The sequence below is a fragment of the Arvicanthis niloticus genome, chromosome 16, assembly GCF_011762505.2.
Source record: "Arvicanthis niloticus isolate mArvNil1 chromosome 16, mArvNil1.pat.X, whole genome shotgun sequence".
Taxonomy (NCBI): Eukaryota; Metazoa; Chordata; class Mammalia; order Rodentia; family Muridae; genus Arvicanthis; species Arvicanthis niloticus.
Genome location: NC_047673.1, coordinates 17,593,662 through 17,618,468, shown reverse-complemented (window position 1 = coordinate 17,618,468; position 24,807 = coordinate 17,593,662). Strand labels below are relative to the sequence as shown.

Genomic DNA, 24,807 nt, shown 5'->3' with positions numbered 1-24,807 from the left:
TCCAATCCCGAAGCCTCCTCTCCACGTCTCAAGAAATTTTAAGGGGTGGTAGTGATGGTGGTAAAGACTAGCCCAAGAATCTCAGTTTTAATTTAGGAGGGGGAGGGGAGGACGAGGGATGTTTAATAATGTGGCTGTGGTGTACCCATGTAGGGTGAAACGGAACCAGATGCGGCAGCTACATCTGGGAAATGGGGGGTGGGGTGGGGAAGAAAAACGCCGTCGAAATGCTTTGCAAATGAGTTAACAGCTTCTAGGCCCAGAAAAAGAGAACTCCCTCCTGCACTCCCAAGGTGTCCAGCTGCCTCACTGGGGGTAAATGTCTATTACAAACCCCACCTATTAAAAAAAAAAAAAAAGTCAGTAAATTCCTCCAAAAACGTGAGTAGTAGGTTGTCTTCACCCCGCCGGAGACACCACAAGAGGAAACGCAGGAAGCGCGGAGAGGGGGTCTGAGCCAGAGAAGCAACAAGCGGGCAGAGGAGGGCTCCGCACCGGACAAGCTCACAACGTTTCCTCCACTTCCCAGAACGATCCAGACCCTAAGAGCCCCCTCCCCTTCTCCAGACGCCTTCAAGAGTCCTCTAGGTCTAAGACAAAATAGAACATCACCACCATCACCCCTCAAAAGGGGGAATCTTTGCTCGTTCTCCGCTAAAACCGATTCAGCCATTTGGTGACGACACCTCTTTCAAACCTATTCCAAGACAAGCTAGCCTTCCCCGCCACTTCCTTTCCTCCTCAACCCCCCAACCTGGACCCCAGACTTGCCCGGAGGTAGAAAAAACACTTGAAAAGATCCCAGATGTGGGGTGTTGAGCCCAAAGCCACCGGCTGAATCGGGGTGAATCCTCAAGAGGACCGAAAGATGATGTGTATGTACACACACACACACACACACACACACACACACACACACACACACACACACACACACACGGGGTCCACCTCCCAGCCCACTCCCGCCCTCCTCCCCAGTAGGGAACACACGGCTTCCGCCGCCTTCTCCTGGTCAGGGAGGGTCGGGGTCTGGACTCGGAGCGCAGCAGCCGCCTCTCCAGCTCCAGAACGCGAGTTTGGCGGAAAAGTTGGGCAGCGGGCAGCAGCAGCGGGCCCCGAGCGCGGGGAGGGGGCGCGGGGAGGGGGCGCGGGTAGCGACGCTGGCCGAGGGAGGAGGGACAGGGGCGCCAGGGAGGGAGCGGAGCCGGAGGGGGGGGGGTCGGAGGAGGGAGGCGCGGGCTGCGACTGGCGAAGCGCTGGGGCCGCTCGGGACGCCCAGCCAGCCGGCTCTGCGGGCGCCGGCGACTCTTACCTCACTTGGCGCTGCGGTCCCGCCTCTGGAGAGCTCGCCGTGGCGCGGCGGGTGTCTGTGTCTTGCGCTCCGGCCGCTGGTCCCCGAGCTCCGTTCAGATCCTGGTGGGGTCTCGAGAGCTCCGCGGCCGAGGCACGACTCCCGGCGGCACTCGGAGCCGGGCGCCTCCAGCCCGGGCGGGAACAATGGAGCCGAAGCTGGTGCCCCGGAGGCGGGGCGGGGGGGAGGGCTTGGGTCCGCCGCCGGGGGTCCCCAGATCGTGCGCCCCCCGCTCTCCAGTACGCGGCGGCGGCGGCGGCGTCTCAGGCTTCTGGCAGCCCGAGTTCCATCGCCCCTCCGGGGGCTACGGCGTGCATTGACTGCAGCACGGCTGTGGTGCGCCCCTGGGACCTGAGAAAAGTCCTCGGTCTCCGCTGCTTTTCCAGCTGCGGCGCGCGCTCGCGGCCGGGAAAGGCGAGGTCGCCGCAATGCGCTAAGCACAGTCTCGGTCCAGTCCCGACGTTGCGGCCCCGCTTCCCTGCGCAGCCCGGGTCCTCTGCACGCAGCGGCTGCACCGGCGTTCCGGCTCCCGTTCGGCGCCACCCGCTGCCGAGAGCCCCGCAAAGGTACCCGCAGGAGCGCTCCGAGCGCTGTGCGCCGGCGAGGCGCGAGGGCTCGCTCTCTCACTCCCACCCGGCGCTAGTCCCACCCCCTCCTCCTCCCCCTGCAAGTTGCCTGCTGGGCCTTGTAGTCCTCAAGCCGCAGCCCGGGAGAAACCCGGAGCGAGCAGAGCTGCTCCACGGTCTGGTCTGACTTGAGTTTCGCCTGGAGGGCTCCCAAATGTCAGGCCATGGGTAGATCAGCAATTTGGGGACGGGAGCAGAGGATGGGGAGGGGTGGGGGCCTGACTATAGTTTTGAGGCTGTAGTTGGCAACTCGGTTTTTGTGTTTTTTGGTTTGTTTTTTTTTTAATCTGTGTGCCTTGGGGTATGATTTTCGTGCTCTAAATCTCAGTTTCCCCGTCTGGAAAAGGGAGATAGATAACACTACATGTAAAGTGGAGGGATAAATAGGACCCTCACATAGTTCACAATAAATATGAACTGCTTTATTGATGGACTTTCCCCCTCAGACCGTTTCCTTGGATCTCAACTTTCCCCAACCACATAATTTAGGTTTTGTGGTTCACTCTGGAATGGACCCTGCAAAGTCTACAGTGCTGTTCGTGGTAGCCTCAGAAATCATCAGCTTTCAGGAAGCAATCGAGGAGAGTTTTTTGTTTTGTTTTTCCGGAGGTGGGGGTGGGTGGGGGGTTGTTTGTTTACTTGCTTGCTTGTTTTGGAGTTTGGTTTTGTTTTGGTTTTGTTTTGTTTTTTGCCTTAGGAACTAATCAGAGTCAAACCAGAGCCTCCAAATTATACTATGAACCTCAAAGAAAATCGCTGAAATGCCCTTCCCACCAGACCCCTCCACAGAGAGGTTACTCTGTGGTTCTTTAATCCAATGAGTCCAGTGGACGTGAATCGTGTTGAGAATATTGAAAAATACAAATTTTTTGGTCCGACTTGGACGTGAGGAATCCCAAAACAATGGTGAAGCATGCTAACAATTCTGAGACAGTGGGTAGGTCTTTACCTAGCTGCAGAAGCTCAATTTCTAGTAATGAATAAGTCAAAAGTGATGATATACACCTGCAATCCTAGCATTAGGAAGGTGAGGGATCAGAGGCTTAAGATCATTGTTGGCCACTTAGGGAGGGAGAAGACAGCCTGTGCTCACCGACAGTGTTTCAAACAAGTTAAACAAATGAACTGGAGTCACAGTTTAGCTGGAAGAGCTTTGATTCCAGCACACTCTAAACCTGATTAGGTGGTCAATACCTATAGATTTGCTACACAGCAACAGAGGATGGGGGCCACTGCAAATTTTCCTTGTGACTGTGATGCCTAGTTGGGGACCACTGGAAGGGTGGAATATGCCACACTAGGTGTGAATTCCACCACTCAAAGACTTTAAACATGTCATGCATCTGATAAAATCAAGTCTCTCTGTGGGTCTCCCCCATGAGAACCAGACTGAATGAAAGTAAGTGTGCCAAAAGGGTCACACATGTAAAAGCTACCGTGAGGAGGACTGTTCTGTTCCCTTGTGAACTGTCAACAGAGTAAGCCATGACAGCGTGAATACCAAACCATCTGACTCTTCCCTCCACATTGAAGATTAAGTTTCTTTTTTTTTTTTTTTTCTGAGACAGGGTTTCTCTGTGTATCCCTGGCTGTCCTGGAACTCACTCTGTAGACCAGGCTGGCCTCGAACTCAGAAATCTGCCTGCCTCTGCCTCCAAAGTGCTGGGATTAAAGGCGTGCGCCACCACCGCCCGGCATAGACTAATAGTTTCTAGAACAGTTTTCTGTGTCACCACCAGGTGAGAAAATAGTAAGCTACAGGATATTTACCGCAATTGCTTATCTCCAGTGAAGGGTGGGGGAGAAGGGCTATTGATGAGCTTATTGGTTTATTATTGATTTATTGGGTTGCTTTTTGTTTGTTTGTTTTATCTTTGTTTTCAGAGATAGTCTTATGCTGTAGCCCAGGGCATTATATAACTTATTATGTAGCCTTAAACTCAAGGTACTATCCCAACCTTTGCCTCTTCCCTACTGAGACAACAGTTTGTAAGCCACCGCCATGCCCAACAAAGCTAGATGCTTAGCTGAGTGGCATGTCCTGTGCTTAGCATATACAAAACAATCAGGATTTAAATTTGGCGGAGGGGTATGGGAGAAAACATTTATTGAGTGCCTAAGAAGTAAATATTCAGTAAGTATTTCTGAACAATAATAATAAACTAAATAAAAACCAGAAATGACTCTGGTGTAAATGAATACCAGCCAATATTTAAGAGTTATTACCAACATAACAATATTCTTGCCCTGTTCAGCCCCTTGGTTTAGTCAGGCCCTAAGTATTCTCTCATAGAAGCTACCAAACAGCCTTCTCTGGCTCAGCCCAGTCACCTGAAGGTGTTACTGCCTCCCGCTGTATCTACTGATTTGATATTTAGCATAGTTTTACTAGTCGTCATTTTTATTTTGTGGGTTTCTCTCTAGCAAGCTTCAGAACTATTCTAGGACAGTGGTCGCATCTCACCTGTCTCAAGAGTTTTCTAGACATCTATAGATCTGTTGTTTGGGAAATGGCTCCATGTGAGAGTCCTTGGTTACTGAGAAGGTTAGACTGACTCTATGACAGGCTTTAAATTGACCGTTCTGGAGAGGAGGCCTAAATCTCTGTTTTTAAGAACTGGGTAAGTCCAGGCAAGTCTAGGCCTCAGAAGCTGTTCGGAGACAAGGATAATCAGTCAACAACAGTTTCCAGACCTCCCCAACAACACTTTCCAGCCCCCAAGCCCTAGTAATGCAATGTTCCTAGAGATAGAACAAGATAAAAGTCACCTAACCCTGGAATCCATCCCCTGATGCACTTTAAATCAGGCCTGTGAACTCACTTTGTTGTCTATCTTGGTGATGGGAGACCCCAACATACTAGACTTCTGCAGAATAAAACACTCTTTCCGTTTACATACTATTTGAGTCTGGAGTATCATTCTTTGACAAACCATAGACCCAAAGAAACCTTACCACTTGGGGTAATGGTGGGAAGGGGAGTCATGCAAAACACAGGACTGACTACCCAGGGCCAGCTACATTTGTCCATTGTTACTAAGGACAGAGCACTGCACTTCATCTCAGCAGTTCTTCTAACAAAAATCTTTATTTATTTAGAGACAAGGTCTTACTAGGTAGTCAGGCCAACATCAAACTTCAAACTTATACATCAACCTTTCCCAAAGCACTCAGACCTGTACTCCCAGACCCTTCTAAAACAAGAGGATTTTAACACAGCACTGGGCTGCAAAAGTGGCTCCGGGATCTGCATATATGCATGTTTAGAGGAAATTCAGTCTCTCTCTCTCTCTCTCTCTCTCTCTCTCTCTCTCTCTCTCTCTCTCTCTCCATGTGTGTTGTGCATAATTAATTAAATAAATATTATAATAATTTTATAATATAGTCTTTTAAATTTTTCTTTCTTTCTGAAGAACTCGTACAAAGTACAAGTTGAAGATTGCTGTAACCAGGAAAAAAGAAAAGAAAGATCCACGTGCCTATTTGGTGTTGAGGCGCAGAGTTTGACACTGTGAAAAGATTCCTCTACAGTGTTAGGGGAGTGGGAGTAAGAGTAGCCAACTTGCTAGCTGTCCACCTGCTCTCCCGGAAACAGCTAGAGAGGCCAGATTAGAGATGGTGACAGCCCCAGAGGGGACAGTGCACCCAGATCCAGCCAGGGAGCTTGCTTTTTTCCCACTTGCAGCCTTGATCCGGGGCCGGAGCACTACCGCCCTGATCTGGCAGAGCCGCAGCCCCTCTTGGAGTCGGCGCTCCCGGGGCAGCTCCGGGACGCCCGCAGGCCACAGGGTGGGGCGACCGTGGCTGGCCCTGGGCTTGCTCGCTGGGTGAGGGCGCCTGGCCGTTGTCTCTCTACCGGGAAACAGAATCTTCCCTCTGAGATAACAAAGAGCTGGGAAGTTCAGGAAAGTCGGTAGGTCGGCAGACGGGGAGACAAAGGCCCTTGCGCTCCAGGACCAGAGATAACCAGGGGGCCTGCTGCCTCTGGGATCGGCGGGAGGAGGGGAGCGGTGCTGAATACAAGTGGGGGAAACGGAGCTCTCCCCAAAGCCCCGGCTGCGCCTTCTTTGTTTAGGAACACGGCTGCAGAACCTTCCCTCTGGCTCGGAGGTTCTAGCAGGAAGGCAGGGATTCTATAGAGCCAGACTCTCTGGGCTATTAACTCAGGAATCAACCGTGCCCACCATGACTGAGCACCCCCTTCTGATCCGGCCATCATTGCTCCCTGGTTTGGAGAGAGGAAGCAGAGGATGGGCTCCCAGGCCTACCAAGCCCAGCCCAGCCTGCTGGAGTCCCTGGAAAGCTGGGAACTAGCCCGGCTAGCTGAGAGAGCCGTCTCAGGAGGGGGATGCAAGAGCATCAAACTGCTTTGGCTCTCCGTTAAAAAGTGGCTGGTTCACAGGCCCTGGGTAGCAGGTGGGCCGCTTGTGCCTTTTGCCCCAGGCTCCTGGAGTTAGGGACAGCAGCCAGTTACCATCTGGCCGCCATTTGGTGACCCCTGGCTGTTCCTAGTGCAGCATCAGGGAGGGAGGGAAGGAGGGAGGGGGAGAATCTTGTTTGGCATGATGTTTTTGTAAATAACTTTCGGTTCGTTCTGGATGCTGCGAGCGGGAAAGGGACCTGCCACATTCATTCTTGGAGACATCTGTGTGTCAGGCTCTGCCTCCAAGAGAACAGATTAGGAAAGGAAGAGATGCCTGAACTTTTGAGAGACGCCAAGCAAGCATGCAGACTTACCTGGAATGGTGGAGGAAAGCAAGCTCTGAGAAACGTGGGAAGATGGGTTAAGTTGACATTAGGTCACTATTGAGTGTGGGTTCCGGATCTGCCACGCCTTCCTGCCTGTGTTCTTGCCAGGTCCCTTGTCAGTTCCGTTTCCACGATGGTACCTTGAAGATCCTAAGAGTAATTTCCTAAGACTGTTGAAAGGATTAAATGAGATACTGCAGCAACGCAGCTGGCACGGCGTCTAGCGCACAGAAAGGTACAGCATTAAGGCCCAACCTTTGTTATTCCGTTAGCCCGGGAACTTTGTTTTGGCCCAAGCCATCTCTTTTGGAGCCTACTGTCTATTCTGTGTGGCTTTACTATCCACTCTCTACCTACACCCCTGTTGAAATTCCTTTCTCCAACACCAGCGGCAGAAAAGGATCTTTTCCACACTTGCCGCCCCTTCCTTTTGGCACCCCAAGATAAGCAGCCCCCTTTGTGACAGGTTTAGCTGTGAAACCAGAAGAAAACAAAAGCATGTATGGAAAAGGAGGTTTACACAAACCTCAGCAACGCTGTACAACCTTGGTCTCTAGTTTTCCACCTCCCTTCAGAACGCTATCTGAAGGCAGGTTGGCCTTTTGTCCTCTTGTATTTCTTCAGGACTCCCCAAAGTTGCCCTTCCTCCAACTTACAAACCTTTCCCAGTTAAAGCCAACAATTCATCCAAGGCCAAGAGACAAGAGAGGTGACAGAGCAAACAATTTGCATTTCTGAGAAGCCCTGGGGGTGTGGGGGGGGGGGGGTTGAGTTCTAAGGCTTCTGCCCAGGGACAAAGATCAAAGATTCAGGCTTAGACTGAGACACTTGGGGATTGAACTTTGAAGTGGATTCCATCTGAGTTGCAAACAATTTCTGCTAGGTGGTTGAGAACTTTTGGTGATATTGGGAGAGGAGGAACTAAAGAGGAAAACTAAAAAGCAGGAGCTGAAGAAAAATTAGACGCAGGAGAGTATTTGCTTAGCATGCACATAACCCTGGGTTCCATCTAGGGCGCTACAGAAAGAAAGGAACCCTAACACTCCGGGCATGCAGGTAGTAGTCCAGGGTCATCCTCCTGCCTTGGTGAGTTTGAGGACAGCATGAAACCCTGTCTTTAAGAAAGGGGAGAAAAGAAGAAATAAAAAAGTAAAAACAAAACAAAAAAAATCTGCTTCCAGTAATTTTTTCCTATGAGATTAATACACAGATGTTTTTACATACACATAGATTAGATGTGCTATACTTACATAGATATTTATATGAGCGTCTGTATTTTCTTATCACAAAATTATAGTCACGCTATGAAACATCGTGTTTATTCCCTTCCAATTAGGTAATAATTAACGATCTTTCTTATTCCTTTTTTAAAAGGATATTTATTTACTTATTTAGTGTGTGGGGGGGTCAGCAGTGGGTGTTGGACCCCTTGGATCTGGACTATCAGGAGGTTGTGAGCTGCCTGACAGGGTGCTGGAAACAGAACCTGGATCCTCTGAAGAAGGATGCCCAGTTTTGAATTATGGATGTACATGATCTATTTGACCAAGTTCCTTATGGACTAGTCAGATAATGGACATGCATGCTGAGTTCAGTGGTTTTCACTCACCAACAATTTTGTGACCGTTATTTTTACATTCCCATGTAAAAATATCCTGCTGGGAGGCCTTACGTAAAACAGAGGTTTGCATCTAACAGTGCACTTCTTCCTGTGTCCTTCAAAGCATCTCTAGATTACTGATGACTCCCAATACAATACAAATGCTGTGTAAATGTTGTTACACTGCATCGCTTAGGGAATAGTGGAAAGAAAAAAGTTTGGACATATTCAGCAGACACAATTTTTAAAAATATCTTGTACTCTAGACCGAATCCATGGATGATGAGCCCATAGATATGGAAGACTGACATATTTGCTCATCTACAATCTCTGGAAAGAAGCTCACAAAACTAACTGATGAACTAAGCAATGAGTGGACCAGTGGGAGGGAAGATGCTTTTAGAATATGTCTTAGTTAGGGTGCTACTGCTGTGAGCAGACACCAAGACCAAAGCAACTCTTATAAAGACAACATTTAACTGGGGCTGGCTTACAGGTTCAGAGGTTCAGTCCATTATCATCAAGATAGGAGTATGGCAGCACCTGGACAGGCATGGTGCAGGAGGAGCTGAGAGTTCTACATCTTCATCTGAAGGCTGCTAGGAGAAGACTGGCTCCCATGTGGTTAGGAGGAGGGTCTCAAGGCCCATCCCTACTTGATACATTTCCTCCAGCAAGGCCACACCTCCTAATAGTGACAACTCCCTAGGCCAAGCATATTCAAACCACCACAGAGTATGTTCTTTAGAACTTGACATTTTTATCATGGGAGCCAATGATACTGCTTAGCAGGTAAAAATACCAGCTGCAATGCTGCTATGCTTGATGACTTAAGTTTGACCCCCAGGACCCTCCTGCATGTTATCCTCTAACAACCATACGTATGAAGTATATGCAATGCACTGGCTAGTTTTACGTCAGCTTGACACAAGCTAGAGTCATTTTGGAGGAGGAAACCTCAATTGAGAAAACCTCCCACCAAACTGGGCAAACTTGTGGTATATTTTCTTGATTGATGACTGATGTGGGTGGGCCCAGCTCACTATGTGCAGTGCCATCTCTAGGTTGGTGGTACTGGGAGCTATAAGAAAGCAGGCTGAGCAAGCCATGGGAGAAAGTCTTCTCTGAATTTCCTCACTGATGGGTTACCTGGAAGAGTAAAATGAAATAAACCCTTTTCTCCCCAAGTAATTTATATTCATGATTTTTTTATTATAGCAATAGAAACCCTAATTACAATACTGTGGTACATATGTGCCCATACACTGCATAGGCATATATACACAACACACACACACACACACACACACACACACACATAACCACGCACTCACACACACTAATGTATATTTTTTTAATAGCTAGAGAGATGGCTCAGTGGTTAAGAGCATTTGTTGGTCTTGCAGAGTATCTGAGTTCAATTCCTGGTACCCACATGATAGCTTAAAATCATCCATAACACTATAACCAGGAGACCTCATGCCCTCATGCCCTGACCTCTGAGGGCACCAGGTACATACCTGGTACACATACATACATGAAGAAAAACACATACATAAATAAATAAACCTAAAAAGAAATTAAATAAAATGTAATATTAAACAACTTAGACAGTTTTACTATATATTTGTAATTTCTCCCTAGTCATTTTTTTTTCATTTTCTATTGAAGCAAAGAGTACTCTGTTAACTAAACTACTAATAATGGTTATCTTTGGGGGTGTAACAGCTCCTTTTTTTATTTATTGTATTTATTTATTTATTTTGGATTTCAGAGAAACACAGGCTTCTGCCTCCAGAATGCTGGGATTAAAGGCATACACTACCACTACCTGACCTCTTTATTATTTTTAGTTTTAATTAATTAATTTTTTTAAAGGCAGAATCTCACTGTGCATCTCTGGCTGAACAGATTGGAACTCAAAATCACATACAAAGCTAGGTTGAGAAAGCTGGTTTCCAATCCTCTTCCTGGGAAGGCAGAGAACAGGATTCCTGGGGCTAATTAACCTTGAACTCTAGGTTTGGTGAGAGGTTTCCTCTTCACAAAACAAACACCCCATGACAGAGATTGACTGAGGAGAACATGTCATTAATGTGTGGCTTCTGAATACACACCACCTACACATGCACAACTGCAAGCACTCATGTGTATACACAAAAAACACGGACACACACACACATGCACACAACAAACAAAATGAATCAAAAGAAAACCTCTAAGCCTACATAGTATCATGGCTAGTCTTAATGTCAACTTGAGACAAGCTAGAGTCAACCAAAAGGAGGGAGCATCGTTTGAGAAAATGCCTCCATAGGATCCAGCTGTAGGGTGTTTTCTTAATTAGTGATTAATGGGGGTGGGGGGAGGCCCAGCCCATTGTGGGTGGAGTCATCCCTGGGCTGGGGTTCCTTGTTTCTGTAAGAAAGCAGGCTGAGCAAGCCATGGGGAACAAGCAAGTAAGCAGCACCCCTTCATGGCCTCTGCATCAGCTTCTGCCTCCAGGTTCCTTCCTGTTTGAGTTCCTGTCAGTGATTTTGTGAGTGATGTGTATGCCAAATAATTCTTTCCTCCCCAAGTTGCTTTTGGTTATGGTGTTTCATCCCAGCAATAGAAACCCTAAGAAGTTGGTACCAGCATAGTGGGACATTGCTATGACAGACGTAATCGTGTTTTGGGGAGGTTATAGAAGGACTTTGGAACTTTGGGCTAGAAAAGCCATTGAGAGAGAACTTGAAGCTTGGTGAGCTTTTTTGTAGTAGATTGGAAGAAAAGAATGTTGAAAACCCTGCAGACAATGGAGGCCTGGGGTTGTGGATTCCAGAGGAAAGTTTGAGAGTCACTTAAAGACTTAGATGGTATGTTTGGTATTTTGAGTTGAGAACCTGTGGTTCTGGTTAACTGGGGCTGAAGAATTCGATGTGGGTAACAAGGGATTAGAACCACTCAACTAAAAGCTTTGCTTTACTGGGACAACTGATGCTGGACAGCTGGAGCTAAGAAACTAGCAATGGTTAAGAAGAGACCAGCATCACTGAGGTGAAATCTGGGAAGCATTTCCTCGGGGTCAGCACACAGAAGCTGTGTTCCAGAGGTAACCAAAGTTGTACCTTTGTGCTGGAGGCTGAACTTTATAATGTAAGAATGGGTTTTGAAGGCATGAAGGGGTCATGGAGAGCGGCTGGGGCCCGGCACTGTGAGAGAGGCCAGTGTAGCCCAGATGTAGCAGAAGGCCCCAGTGTATTGAAGATGCCAGTACCGTAGGATGGCCACCGAGAACAGCAGCAGTGGAATAAAGGTGGCCAGCACTTAGAAGACAGCTGTGTACACACACTGTGGAGGGCAGAGCTGGAGAAGTGACCCAAGTCCCTTGGAGAAGACCGTGAGTAAATCCAGATAACTGGACATTGAGTTATTTACACAGTTTGGAGTTTGGTTTTTGTTTTGATCTGGTTTCCTCTTAAAATAAGAAAGTATTAAAGTATTAACTTGTTTTTTTTTTTGGGGGGGGTTGTTTGTGTGGTTTTTTGGTTTTGTTTTTGTTTGTTTGTTTGGTTGTTTGTTTTTGTTGTTGTTGTTTTGGTTTTTTTCGAGACAGGGTTTCTCTGTGTAGCCCTGGCTGTCCTGGAACTCACTCTGTAGACCAGGCTGGCCTCGAACTCAGAAATCTGCCTGCCTCTGCCTCCCAAGTGCTGGGATTAAAGGCGTGTGCCACCACTGCCCGGCTTTAACTTGTTTTTTATTTTACAGAAGTTCACAGTTGAGAGACTGCCTTTTGTTTGTTTGTTTGTTTTGTTTTTTGTTTTTTTTTTTTTTTAGAGTTTTTTGTTTTTGTTGGTTTTTGGTCTTGTTTTGTATTTATTTATTTATTTATTTAGTCAGTCAGTTAGTTAGTTTTTTGAGACAGGGTTTTCTGCAGACTAGGCTGACCTTAATCTCAGAGATCTGCCTGTCTCTGCCTCCTGAGTGCTGGAATTAAAGGCTATTGGTGAGACTTTGGCTTTTTAAATTTTATTTTATTGTACCACCAGTGAGACCTTGGATTTTTTTTTTCTGTTCCTGTTCCTTCTCCCTCTCACTCTGGCCACTCGATCCAGCCCCACTCGTTCCAGCCTATAGATTTTATTTATTTATTATATGTAAGTACACTGTAGCTGTCGTCAGACACACCCAGAAGATGGCATCAGATCTCATTACGGATGGTTGTGAGCCAACCTGTGGTTGCTGGGAATTGAACTCAGGACCTCTGGAAGAGCAGTCAATGCTCTTAACCACTGAGCCATCTCACCAGCCTGAGACGTTGGATTTTTTTAAGAGACTGAATTCTAAAGTGTTTGAATTTGTAAAGACCATGAGTCTTTTTCAGTTTGTAAAATGTTTTATATTGTGATGCTGATGTTCATGTGTGATCTTGGGGATAAACAAGAAAGAAAAGTTATGGTTTAACAGTAATATGTTTGTGTGTCAGTTTTATGAGGAGTCAGTTGTATGTCAGCTGGAGCTAGAGTCATCTGAAAGGAGGAAAACTCGATTGAGAAATGCTTCCCAAATGCTTCTCTGCTGGGCAATGGTGGTACACACCTTTTATCTAGAGGCAGGCAAATCTCTAAATTCAAGGCCATCTTAGTCTACAGAATGAGTTCCAGGACAGCTGGGGCTACCCATTTTCTTAATTAGTGATTGATGGGAGAGGGTCTAGCTCATTGTGAGTGGTGCCATCACTGGGCTGGTGGTCCTTTGGACTATAAGAAGGCAGGTTGAGCAAGCCAGTAAGCAACACTTCTCCATGGCCTCTGCATCAGCTCCTGCCTCCAGGTCCCTTCCCTGTTTGAGTTCCTGTCATGAATTTCTTCAGTGATGGACTTTACAATGTGAAAGTGTAAGCCAAATAAACCCTTTCCTCCCCAACTTGCTTTTGGTCGTGGTGTTTTATCACAGCAATAAAAACCCCAACTAAGATAAATGGTATGGGTTTTGTATTTAGGCAAGAAGAGAAATCGTGAAAAATGGCCTGTTGGGTATCCACTTGGATAGCAGCAATCCTTCTAAATTGTCCCTTACCTGAAGGGAAAGAGATGGTAAACCCCCTGATAGAGTTTCTGGGATAGAATTCAGTTCCTTGGCTAGACTAGCAGGCATTCTTACCTGCTTAGACATTTGCAGTCCTGGGTGTGATTTACATCTTCAATCTGTGACTTCCACTCTCTCTTTATCTTCCTCCTTCCACAGTGCAGATACTTGTGGATGGCAGAAAAAAAACATTAACTTTGAAGTTTGGGATTTGGGTGAATCAATTCTAACCTCTTTTGAAAATATGGTTTGTGGAGTTTCTTCTATTTCTCTTCTACTTTCAAATTACCTTCATTGGCCTGTTAAAGTCTAACTTCATTCTGTGTTTCAACAGTATCTTCAATTGCTTCTTACTGGTTCACACCCCTGACCCCCCTCGGAGGTCTGGTTGCTTGCTGCGGTTGGAGTTGAGCTTCTTTTCAAAGACTGGTCTCAGGTTCTGCAGTGATGCTGGAGAGGCAAAGGAAGGGAAGTTGGAGGGGACTGGCAGACCCTGGCTTCTGTATCTTCTTCTATGCTTGAGCCGGTGTGTGTGGTTTTTTTGTTTGTTCTGGTTGTTTTTTTTTGAAGCTAATGTTTGACAGTGTCTACTACAAGTTGGCAACGCTGCAGGCTGACAGGAGCCTGATGCTGCAGTCTCCTTGAAGGTCTGCCGGAGGCTGACATATCCAGAGGTGGATGCTCGAAGCTACCCATTGATCTGATCAAGGGTTCCCAATGAAGAAGTTAGAGGACTGAAGGAGCTGAAAGGGTTGGTGGCCCCAAGAGGAGAGCAATAGTGCCAGCCAACCAGAGCTCCCCAGGGTCTAAATTACCAGCCTGGGAGCACAAAGGGAGGCACCCATGACTTCAGCTGTATACTTAGGGGAGGATGGCCTTGTCAGGCATGGGTGGGAGAGGAGATCTCTGGTCCCATGAAGGCTGAACACCAAGCAATCGAGCAGGGAGGAATTGGGGGGGGGTAGGTGGGGCACACCCTTGTGGAGGCAGGAGGGGGGACAGAATAGGGGGTTCCTGGGTGGTGGGGGGAATGGGGTGAGGGGATAAAATCTGAAATGTATTTTAAAGAAACAATATATATATATATATATACATGTATATATATATAACAAGTTGGCAGCACACTGAAGCAGCAGTGTATTTATTTCATTTAACCTTACAGTGATGAGACAGGTACTATGATCAACTCCCATTTCACAGGTGGGAAGACTGAGCCTTCCAGAGGCTAAATAATAAGAAGGCAAGGCACAGAAGCAAGCCTCCACATCCAAATAGACTGACTACAAAGACTTCTCTACAGGAAAAGAAACTGTTTTCAATTAACATGCTCACAGCAGGGATTTAGAAGTGGTATTTCTTTAAAACTTTAATTATTTTTTTTTAAAAAGGTATCAAATAAGCAAAAAAGAATGCTGAACACCTTGAGCAGTATATTGAAGAGGACTTGGTGCTAGCCAGCTTGAATCCATACCAGCTTCATCCTGTCCGATCCAGTGACTGAGTGTTTGTTGGGGAGTACAGGGGTATGTGTGGCGATGCATGCGAGTGTTGAGGAGGGGGACCAAGGTGGGTGATAGAAAAATTATTAAGGGGCTGGGAAGATGGCTTAGTGGATAGAGTTTAGAGCCCAAGAATCCATATATGCATCCAGTAGGTATGGTGTTTCATTTGTAATCCCTGTGGAGGCAGAGAGAAAGGATCCCAAGAGATCACCAGAGTCTGCTCTGGGTTCAGTAGAGACAGCCTGCCTCAGAGAATCAGGTGAAACACTGGCACTGTCAGTCTTGAGTCTGCCTCAGCCCCACCCTCCCACATAAACACCGTGTAAAAGCGCCCACACGTGTGCCCAACATGTATTCATACATGCTTGCACATCAGGCACATCATACAGACACTTAAAAGAAAAACCCACAGGAATCTGACACCTATGGTTGGGATCTGTGCCCCTTAGCTAGGTTTCAGGGTTACTCCAGCTGCTCAGATCCAGCTGGTCTTACTGGAGGTGGCCATCAGGAGTTATGAGTTCATTTGAGGCAGCGCCAGGGAAAGTATGGCAGGCATGTTTTAAGGAGACTCACCCAGCCCGTGCAGAAAATGTATTTTAAGAAACCATATCTCTGTTATGAATAGGCCCAGGGAGAACGGAGATGGAAAAATTCTTCCAAATCAAGTATGCTTTCTGCTATGTATGCTTCAAGTTTATTTTTGTCTTTTTTTTTTTTTTCCACTCCCTTCACCTGCATTTAATTCCATCTGGTTTGGTCTTCTAAAGTTTTGGATCCGTTTTGGATCCAGGAGGAAGAGGCAGGATTTGGGCTCAATAATTGGCTTTGCAGGGCATGGCGGTACCAGCACTCTTGGAGGTAGGCCGAGCTCTGAGTTTGAGGCCAGCTTAGTCTATGACCATGATGTTTCCTTCTCTTTCTAAGACACCAGGGAGCTAGAGTTGTTGGAACCCTTTGCCTGGTATCAGCCCTAACTTACTTTCCTAAGAACAGAAGGGGGGTCACTAGTCGCTCAGATTAGAGTTGAACTGAACACCATGGCCAAAACCAGGTTGTTTTGTTTGCTTATTTTGATTTTTTGTTTAACACAGAATCTCACTATATAATCTTGTCTGGCTTACAACTCACTGTAGACCAGGCTGGCCTTAAGAGTTCTTCTGCCTCTGCTTCTTGAGTTCTGGGATTGAAGGCATGCACCACCATAGGCAGTGAAGATTTATTTTTAATTTTTAATTTTGTGTATGTGTGTGTGGATACATGCACATAAGTTCAGGTGTCTATGGAAACCAAACCCTGCCCTGCAGCTGAAGTTACAGGAGGTTGTGAGTACCTGATGTGGGCCCTGGGAACCCAAGGGTCCTCCACAGGAGCAAGCACTGTGCAATTTTAACTGCTGAGCCATCTCCCCAGCCCTTTAGTGCAGTAAATGTCATTAAAATGACATTAAATACAAAGTAAAGAATATACTCCAGGAAGACAAATACCCAACATGTCTATCTGTCTGTCTGTCTGTCACTGAGCCCAAGCTTCAACCAGGAGGGCCACCTCCTCCTCAGCAGCAGGCTAGGGATCAGCAGGCAAGTCCAGTCCTCAGGACTTGATGGGGATTGGGGAAGACCTGCTGAGCCAGCTAGCTCTGTGGTTTCTCCCCTCCAGCAGCATTTTCACTGAAGCCCTGGGAAGGGAGCCAGGACATTTGTGATGATGTTTGTTTCTATAGATCCCTTTCAGTCTGTCTTTTCTTTCAGATCAGATTATCATGTGTTGGTGGCAGCAGAGAAGAGTATTGATGACAAGTAGTGAATTGGAGCACACTGTAAAATAAATACCCAGACAATCCATCCAAGCAGTAGGCTGGACCGGTCCCTGTCTCAGGCCCAGGAAGAGCCTTGTTTCTGCTTCAGGTAACCATTTGGTTTTAACTCTCAAGCCTCTTGGAAAACCTAAATGAGACCTTCACTGGTCTTAGTCAAAGTATAGAATAACCCAAGACCAGTGTACCGGTGTTTGTTTCACTGGCTCTGAGGACCAGAAGAGCATTGTTCTCTCTCTCTCTCTCTCTCTCTCTCTCTCTCTCTCTCTCTCTCTCTCTCTCTCTCTCACACACACACACACACACACACACACACACACATACACACACGGTGTCCTTTTGATTTTTTTCCTTCTGTCTCTTTGGCAAATTGAACAGCAAGCCACTGGGAGGTCACATTTCCTCAACTATAAAATGGAGGGTCCCTGACCTGTGGTGATTCGACTTCGTGAGTTCCAATCACTGCAAATCTAGTGGGAACCAGGAGAAAAGTGTACCTTTGCCCTATCATCTTCTGACTCAGACCTCCACAATTCTTCCCCATGACAGATAGGGGAAGAAAAAAAAAAAAAAAAAAAAAAAAGGCAACTTCTTGCCCATTTCTATGGACCTTCAGGCTAAACTGGGGGGAACAGCAGCAGGTAGCCTTAACTCCCAAGTGCTTTTGTTTTTAACCAATAAGAGTTGCTGACTGCTGAGAAGGGAGAGGTGGTCCATGAAGGAGGAGCAGGGGCTGAGATAGGAGCTGCAGAGATGGGCTAATATATATGATATGATTAATATACTATAAAATAAGGAAAGAGTGATTCTATGTGAAAGAAAAGATAGGAGGTGTAGAGAAGGAAGAGGTCAAAGGGGACGAGAGAATACTAGCAGATGAATGACAGGTGACTGGAGGGGACAGCTGGGTAAGAGGAGGCTGCAGGCTCTGTTGCTGCTGGAAAAACAGATGCTTAACTCAGGGATCTTCTAAGCTAGGCCACTGCAAGACTCACTTCAAGAGGGGACTCACTAGAGCCTGTCCCTCAGGATGCATGGTCTCCAGACAACAGTCCCTCAGTCCCACAGCATCCTGGGAAGTGTCTGCTCTCCCTCTGCAGCCAAGACCCCCAGGGGTCTACAGAGAGCTGGTCCCCAAGCTATGTCTATGAGCACAAAGGCATTTCCAGGAATGAGAACCCACTATCTCCTAGCTGATCTGGTGATAAATTCCAGAGTCTGGAATTTAACAGGCCTTCTCGAGGTGGGGCTAATTAAAACTGCAAATCCAACTGTTTTAGTTAGTATAGAAAGTAGCCTCGGGCTGGAGAGATGGCTCAGTGGTTAAGAGCACTGGCTGCTCTTCCAGAGGACCTGGGTTCAATTCCCAGCACCTACATGGCAGCTTACAACTGTTTGTAACTCTGATATCTGATACCTTCACACAGGCATACATGCAGGCAAAACACCAATGAACATAACATTAAAACGTTATATATACAAAAATGTAGCCTCATTAGACCTCAGAGTCCAGACCTGAAGTTCACACTAACTGAAAAGTTGAAAGTTGTTCATAATAAGCAAGGCACAGACATCCCTCTAGGAGTGTCTCTCAGCTTTAAGCCTGTAGGCCCTGGCCAGGACCTTCATGACTTTTACTGGCTCAGTAAAAGTACTGCCTGCTCTTCCAGAGGACCTGGGCTCAAGTCCCAGTACCCACATGGTAACTTACAACTGTCTGTAACCAGGCATGCACACATGCAGACAAAACACCCATACACATAAATAATACAACATAAATAAATGTTAGCCAGCAGTGGTGATTCACGCCTTTAATCCCTGCACTCTGAAGGCAGAGGCAGATGGATCTTTATGAATTTGAGGGCAGCCTAGTCTACATAGTTAGCTTCAGGACAGCCAGGGCTACGAGAAGAGACTCTGTCTCAAGCAAAACAAAGTAGGTCTGGTTAGGGAATGTGGCACAAATATGTAATCTCAGCATTCCAGGGGTGAGAGCCTGTTTCAGAAACCTGTATGATTTTGAAGGGATGCCACAGGGCAGGTAAAGCAGTCTGTGCTGTGCCATGCCTACTTTCACAGAGTTCTAAATGTTGGGGATTTGTGCAAATGGGTCTGTGGAATGTGTGAGAGACAATATGGGGTCTTGGTAGTGAAATGGTCTCTGTGTCTTAAATTTTCTTTTTTCGATGCTGAAGTTTCCTGTCTCTTTGTGTTTTAGTTTATTGAAATTTTTCTTTTTTCTTTTTATGTGTGTGCACTCATGTGTGTGTACAGAGATGTCCAGAGGAACCAGAAGATAGGTCCTGGGAACCACGTTCTGGTTTCCTATCTGCAGTATTCGATCTTAACTGATAAGCCATCTCCCCAGCTACCCTGAATGCCCACTTTTCTTGTTTTGGCTTCAAACTTACAGAGATGCTCATAGCTCTGCCTCCTGACTGCTGCTACACAGAGCCATACAGACAGTCTCTAACCACATACACCTGCTCTCTGTGTTGGCTCCTTGCACACCTGGTTTTAGAGCTGTGCTCTCCCTCAGGAAAGCTAGATGCCAGCCAGGACCTTCTGCAAATTCCTTCCTTAAAGGTGGGACTGGGCTCAGATGCAGCAGGGCCTACCTAAATTCGATATTCTTTGTGTCCCATATTGGCTCATACATTTGGTGTTTACCTGGCTTATGTAAATCTCATCTGATGCAAATTAAGCTTCCAGGGGAGGGGAAAACAGTTTCTTCTCTTTGTTCAGTCATTCTCCACCCCTTTGGGAGTTATTGTTTTTTGCTTTTTGTTTTTTTGGTTTTTTGGTTTTTTGTTTTTTTTCCAACAGTGCAATTAAGTCTCTGTTTGTTCTGCAAAACGTCAGGTAGGGAACCGTGCAGCTGGCTGGCTGGCTGGCTGGCTGGCTGAAGCTGGGAGGTGGTCTCAGAGGATGGGAATCAATGACTGGGAGACACCTGAGGCGGTGTTGGAGACAGGAGAGGAAAGCTCAGCCCTCACAAATCCCAGGGCTCAGTTCTAGAACTAAGTTTAATGGGAAAGCACGTAGGCTCTCACGTTTCTGGACAAGAGAGAAGGTGTCTGAAGCCCCGAAGTGAAGAAGATCTGGAGACAATGATCACATTTCCTTCTTATTCTGGAATCTTCACAGCTTCTTCTCCGGCAGGTTGCTAAATTGGATTGGAGAGTAGATTCATCTGACCTTCCAGGCCCTAAGTAAAAGTAATGACCACGTTCCTCTCCCCCAGCATTGTCCCTGTCTGGGAGGAAGTTTGCCAGCTTGGTGTTTACTGTCCCAACCCAGGAAGGTCTGGTCAGACTAAAACAGAGGTTATCCTTTGTCTTGTGCACTCTACACAAACATACACATATAAGCATATACACACACATATATACACATGCACATACATGCACACATACACATGCATGCACACATGCACACATATATACACACTCACACACATGCACACATATACTACATACACACATACATACACATACTCACATACACACGCACACACGCACACACGCACACAGAGTAAGAAAGAAGACTTTCTTTGTTCTGAGGCATGTTCTTAGGCTGCTTGTACAGCACTTAGTCCAGGAAGCATGAAGACTGAATAAATCATTCTGCTTTAAACAGAACCATTTAAGCCTTTGTGCTGTGGCCCTTGGTACCGTCCTCTGCAGAAAGAGGCCTTTGCTCTGAGTGGATTTTGCTATCAGCTGGCATAAAGAATTCAGAGAGGGCAGGAGGAAGGAGCTTGCCACACACAGGAGAGCCTTAGACAAGGATTTTATGGTTGTTAAGTCAAACGCACCAATTTGTTCAAAAGCCATTTCTTACCTTACCACTGTCATCTGAACCAAAGAATAGAGAGAAAGTACCTCTTCCACCCGGCATAGGAATCATTTTTCCTAACATTTATTTATTTTGGATTTAGTACTAAAGAACAGAAGTCTAGATTAACAGAAATTTTGTTCATTCACCTATTTAAATGAAATATTATATATATGCAATATATATTATGTGTCTATTATATTCATCTAATCTTCCAGTTCCCCCTAGTCTAGAAGGTATATATATATATATATATATATATATATATATATATTCAGTATACTGAGACACAGTTTCCCTGTGTAGATCTGGCTGGCCTGGAACTCACAGAGAACCACCTGCCTTTGTCTCTTGAGCACTAGAATTTTAAAGGTATGCACTACCACACCAGTTATTTAAATATATTTTAAAACATTTTATTTGTGTGTGTGTGTGTGTGTGTGTGTGTGTGTGTGTGTGAATGAGAGAGAGAGAGACTCTGTGTTATGTGCATGTGACATGCCGTGCCATGTGTGTGGAAGTCAGAAGACAATTCTGTGTACTCAGCACTTCCTTTTACCTTTACAAGGGTTTAGCAAATGCTTTAGCAGGTGAACCATCCTGACAGCCCTGTTTATTTAATCCTCACATTCAGATACCTGGTGATCAGCAAGATATGAATGGAGTTAGACATCCAGCACTCTTTGATTCACACACTGAAGGAATTTGGACAGAGTCATTTTTAGATCCTGGGTTTTATATAGATACATAAAATTATATATGCCATAAGAATAGACGCAAAACTGTCTGGGAGAACAAAGGATACAGAGGGCGGGGGAGAAAGAAGAAAGAGGAAGGTATGAGGTCAAAGCCCTGTGTATACTCGTGAAAATGTCTTTACGAAACCTTACTAGGTACAATGTCTGTATATCAGTCAAAAAGTGCTCATCATGCCTGATTCTAACAGATAATTATGTTGTTGCTGCCACGAGCTTAAGATATTGTGCGGCTGTGTTTCTCAGGTTCCTGGTGAAGGAAGAGAACTTTGGAACTGCGATGCGTAGCAAGAAACATCGGAAGGATAAATTTCTCTCGAATAGAAAGACAGACACGGTTATGATGAAGACTTGTCTAAAGATGAGGCGCAGTATTTGAGAAGTTGTTCCTGTAGAAGGAAGGACTGGGGCTTCGGGTGAGAGCCAAGCTTTAGGTGTGTGGCTGGCAGAAATGACACTGAAAGTTCCTCCTTATCTCCGGGGTCAAGGACGCTCTGGGAACTGTAGATGAGGACAGTTGCTTGCATTCCTGCAGGGCCAAGCTGCCAAAGAGAAGTTTGATGCAGGAGGAAGTGGCCCGATGAGTGAATACAGACGTAGGTAGCAAGAAGCAACAAGGAACAATTTTGAGAACCTGCTTTGCACTAAAACAATACAGTCTTGATTCCTATTTAGGCATTTCTTTTAGCTGTAAGACTATTCTTTGTTGCTATTTGAGAACCTTCCATACTGGTTTCCATAGTGGCTGGTTTACCGTAAATTTTCACCAGCAGTAGGCCAAAGTTCTTTATTTATGCATCTCACCAATACTTGTTATTATTTGTTTTTTTTAATGACAGCCATTCTGAGAATGCTATAATTTTTTTTTTTTTTTGAGGCATGGTTTTGCTATGTAGCCTGGGATAGCCTCAAATTCTCTGTGTAGCCCAGGTTTGCCTTTGTCTCCTAAGCAATGGGGTTATGCACATGAGCCACCATGCCTAGCTAAGCACTGGTTAGGATTTAAAGGGAATAGGCTCTTCATGCTGCTGGTGGGAACTGGTACATCTTTATCATAAACCATTTGGTAAATGACCTTCAAGTGGAAGTTTGTAGTCATGCCATCATGGGAGCAAATCTTGGAGAATTCTTGGACCCATGTGTGTGTGGAAGCCATGGTTGGGTCACAAAGAAGATCACAGCAGCCATGACAGGACAACTCGATGCTCACTGTCAAGAAGAGGGGCCAACAAAGCAGATTCATGCTCAACAATGGAAAGAAAAAAATTGGAATTATCATTGTCAGCATAGACAGTGACAGAAACTAGTCAGACACAGAAACATACAGTGTGATGTCATTTTTAAAGAACTCAAAGCAAGCCAGGCAGTGGTGGCACATGCCTTTAATCTCAGCACTTGGGAGGCAGAGGCAGGCAGATTTCTGAGTTCGAGGCCAGCCTGGTCTACAGAGTGAGTTCTACGACAGCCAGGACTACACAGAGAAACCCTGTCTCAGGAAAAAAAAAAAAAAAAAAAAAAAAAAAAAAAAAAAAAACTCAAAGCAAGTACAATGATTGCCATCTTAGTCCAGGACTGTGATAAATGCTATTCCTTAAACCAGGATAACTGGAGGTAAGACAGGTCAATAGGGCCCTCTGTAAGAGCTGCAGGAAGATTCAGTTGTAGCCCAGGCGGACTTGAACTCACAGAGATCTACCCTGCCTCTGCCTTTGCAGAACTATGATTAAAAGAATGTGCTAATACACCTAGCTCTGTGGGCTGTGTCCTGTTGGTTTTGTTTGTTTGTTTGTTTTGTGTGTGTGGTTTTTTGTTGTTGTTGTTGTTTGTTTTTTTTTTTTTTTTTTTTTTTTTTTTTTGTCAGGGTTTTTCTGAGTAGCCCATCCTGGAACATACTCTGTAGACCAGGCTGGCCTAAACTCACAGAGCTCTGCCTTCCTCTAACTCCCGAGAGCTTCGATTAAAGGTGTGTGCCACTGCATCTAACATCTACTGATGACAATGCTGTCATCAGAGGATACATGGCCAGTCAGTAAGTCAGAAAGAAAATGGATTTGCCTGTCTGTATAATGGTTTGGAGAAACCAAACCCAACCAACCAACCAAAGAACCCTTAAAGCAGAGTATAGCAGTGCATGCCTATAATCCCAACTCAGAAGGCTGAAGCAAGAGGATTCCCCCTTAAGCTCAGGTCGGGGACATAGAAACAGCCTTTTTTTTTTTTTTTTTTTTTTTTTTTTTTTTTTTTTTTTTTTTTTTTTTTTTTTTTTTCCCAACACTGTTTCTTATGGGGAAGCAAAACAAAAGCCTCAGAGGAGTAGGATTCAATTAAAGGGCTGACGATGGTGAGATGCAGAATTTGGACCTGTTTAAGGCTCTAGGGTTAGGAGTCCAGTCACATGCCATTGAGTCAACAAAAGGGCAGAGGCAAATGATTCTTTGTTGATCCTAGCTGTAAGCATCTCAGACAGACTGTCAGGCTGTAGAGAAAGGGTCACACTCAAAACCCGAATAAGAGCAAGAAGCAAATACATAACAGGACAAGTAGGTATTAACATCAAATGTATGTCAAGTGCCTGATGGAATCAAGAGGGTGTGGAGTACCGGTGAGGTAGGGAGCGGAAGTGCATGGGCACAGATGCTAGGAGAGGCTCCGCAGCAGAGACTGTGGGCCTTCAGGTAGAAGTGAGCAGCATCCAAGAAAGACACGGTTCAGATACATTCAGCTGAGGAGCTGCCAGGGGCTTAGCTGATCTGGGAAAGCTTCCCAGAGGAGATGGCTTTCGAAGCCGCTTGAATAAGGCAGAGGGTCAGGCTGCTGAACGGATGCTGGGCAGCCTTTTTGGGCAACAGACGGCGATCCACAGTAAACTCTGATAGTGTGCTTTGTTATCATCTTTCTGTTGTGGCTCTCACTATTTTATGTCTTCTTCAAGATCTCAGAATCTGGCAGGGGCCTCCTGTGATAGGCTGGCAGCAAGCAAATAGCCGCCAGAAACGCAAATGAAGAATTCGGCATCCTTGGTGTCAGGGGAGACAAAGGGAATTGGTACCGAATGATGTGGCCCTGGCAGAAATGGAAGCAGAATAGCAGGAAGTACAGAACTGTGTGCGTGGATCAGGGGCATGGATCTACTGCTGGGTTACTTAGTGAGAGACCTTGTCCTGGTGAGGAAGAGACAAAGATGTGGGCAGGAGGGGTGTGTGAGTTTCTAGTCTAAGTGATTCAGTCATCGATAGCCAGAAGAAACAAGCCTCTGAGGCAGTGGAATCAAACAGCCTCAGAGCTAGCTGTACAATATAAACATCATTTATAGGAAAGTCTGCCAAGCCCTCACTAAAGGTCTTTCTCCTATACCATTTCATCTGGGTCTCATAATTTACGAGGCCGTCAGGGCAGGTGTGTATTAAACCACCTTACAAAGATGGAAACTAAGAGGCCGGCTCAAGGTATTCACGATCTAACCCGAGTTACCTCTCCGGACTCCCCCCCTGGGTACTCACC

At 46.0% G+C, this 24,807-nt stretch overlaps 1 protein-coding gene and 1 long non-coding RNA gene across 9 annotated transcripts in view; one reads left to right on the top strand and one right to left on the bottom strand.

The window, feature by feature from the left end:
- The window catches only part of Fgfr1 (fibroblast growth factor receptor 1), a 57,481-nt gene extending 55,505 nt beyond the window's left edge, over window positions 1-1,976 (bottom strand). For 3 of the 7 annotated variants that reach the window (XM_076913936.1, XM_076913937.1, XM_076913939.1), the window contains exon 1: window positions 1,313-1,451. The gene's annotated coding sequence lies outside the window, so the exon portion shown is untranslated. Of the gene's footprint in view, window positions 1-1,312 lie in introns of all 7 variants that reach the window. The other 4 variants (XM_034521026.3, XM_076913934.1, XM_034521027.3 and 1 more) reach the window with 2 other exon arrangements.
- Window positions 1,977-5,541: 3,565 nt separating this feature from the next.
- Window positions 5,542-23,036, top strand: LOC143434662 (uncharacterized). Of its 2 annotated transcripts, XR_013104311.1 has the most exons (6): window positions 5,542-5,890; window positions 6,835-6,961; window positions 13,731-13,922; window positions 14,785-14,919; window positions 16,650-16,805; window positions 21,553-23,036. It is a non-coding gene; the product is annotated as an uncharacterized LOC143434662 (long non-coding RNA). The 2 variants fall into 2 exon arrangements; XR_013104310.1 differs by having other exon boundaries at window positions 5,543-6,961.
- The last annotated feature ends 1,771 nt before the right edge of the window (window positions 23,037-24,807 follow it).